Source organism: Musa acuminata, unplaced genomic scaffold, assembly GCF_036884655.1.
Source record: "Musa acuminata AAA Group cultivar baxijiao unplaced genomic scaffold, Cavendish_Baxijiao_AAA HiC_scaffold_1002, whole genome shotgun sequence".
NCBI classification, from domain to species: Eukaryota; Viridiplantae; Streptophyta; class Magnoliopsida; order Zingiberales; family Musaceae; genus Musa; species Musa acuminata.
The window spans coordinates 25,001-29,566 of NW_027021218.1; positions in this window are offsets into that span (position 1 = coordinate 25,001).

Genomic DNA, 4,566 nt, shown 5'->3' on the forward strand with positions numbered 1-4,566 from the left:
TGAGAGAGATCAAGAATTCTCACTATTTCTTAGATTCGTGGATCAAATACATTTTTTTCCATCAAGAACGCTTTATGAAACTTTTTGACCCCCGAATTTGGAGTACCCTACTTTCACGTGATTCGCAGGGTTCAACAAGCAATCGATATTTCATGATCAAAGGTGTAATCAAAGGTGTAGTACTGCTTGTAGTAGCGGTCCTTATATCTCGTATTAACAATCGAAAGATGGTCGAAAGAAAAAATCTCTATTTGATGGAGCTTCTTCCTATACCTATGAATTCCATTGGACCCAGAAATGTGAATTCCATTGGACCCAGAAATGAGACATTGGAAGAATCTTTTCGGTCTTCCAATATCAATAGGTTGATTGTTTCGTTCCTGTATCTTCCAAAAGGGAAAAAGATTTCTGAGAGTTGTTTCATGGATCCGCAAGAGAGTACTTGGGTTCTCCCAATAAATAAAAAGTGTATCATGCCTGAATCTAACCGGAGTTCGCGGTGGTGGAGGAACCGGATCGGAAAAAAGAGGGATTCTAGTTGTAAGATATCTAATGAAACCGTAGCTGGAATTAATGAAACCGTAGCTGGAATTAAGATCTCATTCAAAGAGAAAGATAGCGAATATCTGGAGTTTCTTTTTTTATCCTATACGGATGATCCGATCCGCAAGGACCATGATTGGGAATTGTTTGATCGTCTTTCTCCGAGGAAGAAGCGAAACATAATCAACTTGAATTTGGGACAGCTATTCGAAATCTTAGGGAAAGACTTGATTTGTTATCTCATGTCTGCTTTTCGTGAAAAAAGACCAATTGAAGGGGAGGGTTTCTTCAAACAACAAGGAGCTGAGGCAACTATTCAATCAAATGATATTGAGCATGTTTCCCATCTCTTCTCGAGAAACAAGTGGGGTATTTCTTTGCAAAATTGTGTTCAATTTCATATGTGGCAATTCCGCCAAGATCTCTTCGTTAGTTGGGGGAAGAATCAGCACGAATCGGATTTTTTGAGGAACGTATCGAGAGAGAATTTGATTTGGTTAGACAATGTGTGGTTGGTAAACAAGGATCGGTTTTTTAGCAAGGTACGGAATGTATTGTCAAATATTCAATATGATTCCACAAGATCTATTTTCGTTCAAGTAAGGGATTCTAGCCAATTGAAAGGATCTTCTGATCAATCCATAGATCATTTCGATTCCATTAGAAATGAGGATTCAGAATATCCCACATTGATCGATCAAACAGACATTCAGCAACTAAAAGAAAGATCGATTCTTTGGGATCCTTCCTTTCTTCAAACGGAACGAACAGAGATAGAATCAGATCGATTCCCGAAATGCCTTTTTGGATCTTCCTCAATGTCCCGGCTATTCACGGAACGTGAGAAGCAGATGAATAATCATCTGCTTCCGGAAGAAATCGAAGAATTTCTTGGGAATCCTACAAGATCAATTCGTTCTTTTTTCTCTGACAGATGGTCAGAACTTCATCTGGGTTCGAATCCTATTGAGAGGTCCACTAGAGATCAGAAATTTTTGAAGAAAAAACAAGATGTTTCTTTTGTCCCTTCCAGGCGATTGGAAAATAAAGAAATGGTTGATATATTCAAGATAATTATGTATTTACAAAATACCGTCTCAATTCATCCTATTTCATCAGATCCGGGATGTGATATGGTTCCGAAGGATGAACCGGATATGGACAGTTCCAATAAGATTTCATTCTTGAACAAAAATCCATTTTTTGATTTATTTCATCTATTCCATGACCGGAACAAAAGGGGATACACGTTACACCACGATTTTGAATCAGAAGAGAGATTTCAAGAAATGGCAGATCTATTCACTCTATCAATAACCGAGCCGGATCTGGTGTATCATAGGGGATTTGCCTTTTCTATTGATTCCTACGGGTTGGATCAAAAAAAATTCTTGAATGAGGTATTCAACTCCAGAGATGAATCGAAAAAGAAATCTTTATTGGTTCTACCTCCTCTTTTTTATGAAGAGAATGAATCTTTTTATCGAAGGATCAGAAAAAAATCGGTCCGGATCTACTGCGGGAATGATTTGGAAGATCCAAAACTAAAAACAGCGGTATTTGCTAGCAACAACATAATGGAGGCAGTCAATCAATATAGATTGATCCGAAATCTGATTCAAATCCAATATAGCACCTATGGGTACATAAGAAATGTATCTAATCGATTCTTTTTAATGAATAGATCCGATCGCAACTTCGAATATGGAATTCAAAGGGATCAAATAGGAAATGATACTCTGAATCATATAACTATAATGAAATATACGATCAACCAACATTTATCGAATTTGAAAAAGAGTCAGAAGAAATGGTTTGATCCTCTTTTTTCTCGAACCGAGAGATCCATGAATCGGGATCCTGATGTATATAGATACAAATGGTCCAATGAGAGCAAGAATTTCCAGGAACATTTGGAACATTTCGTTTCTGAACAGAAGAACCGTTTTCAAGTAGTGTTCGATCGGTTACGTATTAATCAATATTCGATTGATTGGTCCGAGGCTATCGACAAACAAAATTTGTCTAAGTCACTTCGTTTCTTTTTGTCCAAGTCACTTCCCTTTTTGTCCAAGTCACTTCCCTTTTTGTCCAAGTCACTTCCCCTTTTCTTTGTGAGTATCGGGAATATCCCCATTCATAGGTCCGAGATCCACATCCGTGAATTGAAAGGTCCGAATGATCAACTCCGCAATCAGTTGTTAGAATCAATAGGTGTTCAAATCGTTCATTTGAATAAATTGAAACCCTTCTTATTGGATGATCATGATACTTCCCAAAGACCGGAATTCTTTATCAATGGAGGAACAACATTACCATTTTTGTTCAAAAAGATACCAGAGTGGATGATTGACTCATTCTATACTAGAAATAATCGCAGGAAATCCTTTGATAACACGGATTCCTATTTCTCAATGATATTCCATGATCGAGACAATTGGCTGAATCCCGTGAAACCATTTCATAGAAGTTCATTGATATCTTCTTTTTATAAAGCAAATCGACTTCGATTCTTGAATGATCCAAATCACTTCTGGTTCTATTGTAACAAAAGATTCCCTTTTTATGTGGAAAAGACCCGTATCAATAATTATGATCTTACATATGGACAATTCCTCACTACCTTGTTCATTCGCAACAAAATATTTTCTTCGTGCGTCGGTAAAAAAAAACATATTTTTTTGGAGAGAGAGACTATTTCACCAATCGAGTCACAGGTATCTAACATATTCATACCTAAAGATTTTCCACAAAGTGGTGACAAAACGTATAACTTGTACAAATCTTTCCGTTTTCCAATTCGATCCGAGCCATTCGTTCGTAGAGCTATTTACTCGATCGCAGACATTTCTGCAACACCTCTAACAGAGAAACAAAGAGTCAATTTTGGAAGAACTTATTGTCAGCCTCTTTCAGATATGAATCTATCTGATTCAGAAGGGAAGAACTTGCATCGGTATCTCAGTTTCAATTCAAACATGGGTTTGATTCACACTCCATGTTCTGAGAAATATTTACCATCCGGAAAGAGGAAAAAAAAACGGAGTCTTTCTCTAAAGAAATGCGTTGAGAAACGGCAGATGTATAGAACCTTTCAACGAGATAGTGCTTTTTCAAATCTCTCAAAATGGAATCTGTTCCAAACAAAATGGAATCCGTTCCAAACATATATGCCATGGTTCCTTACTTTGACAGAGTGCAAATATCTAAATTTCACCCTTTTAGATACTTTTTCAGACCCATTGTCGATACTAAGTAGCAGTCACAAATTTGTATCCATTTTTCATGATATTATGCATGGATCAGATATATCATGGCCAATTCCTCAGAAGATTCTTCCACAATGGACTCTGATAAGTGAGATTTTGAGTCTGATAAGTGAGATTTCGAGGGAGTGTTTACAGAATCTTCTTCTGTCCGAAGAAATGATTCATCGAAATAATGAGTCACCCGTTCCATTGATATGGACACATCTGAGATCAACAAATGCTCGGGAGTTGGAGTTCCTCTATTCAATCTTTTCCCTTCTTCTTGTTGCTGGATATCTCGTTCGTATACATCTTCTCTTTGTTTCCCAAGCCTCTAGTGAGTTACAGACAGAGTTAGAAAAGATCAAATCTTTGATGATTCCATCATACATGATTGAGTTGCGAAAACTTTTGGATGGGTATCCTACATCTGAACTGAATTCTTTCTGGTTAAAGAATCTCTTTCTAGTTGTTCTGAAACAATTAGGAGATTCTCTGGAAGAAATACGGGGTTTTGCTTTTGGTGGCAACATGCTATTGGTCGCTTGTGGGGTCAAATCAATACGTTCTAGGAAGAAATATTTGAATATCAATCTCATCGATCTCATAAGTATCATATCAAATCCCATCAATCTCATAAGTATCATACCAAATCCCATCAATCGAATCACTTTTTCGAGAAATACGAGACATCTAAGTCGTACAAGTAAAGAGATCCATTCATTGATAAGAAAAAGAAAAAAGGTGAACGGTGATTGGATTGATGAGAAAATAG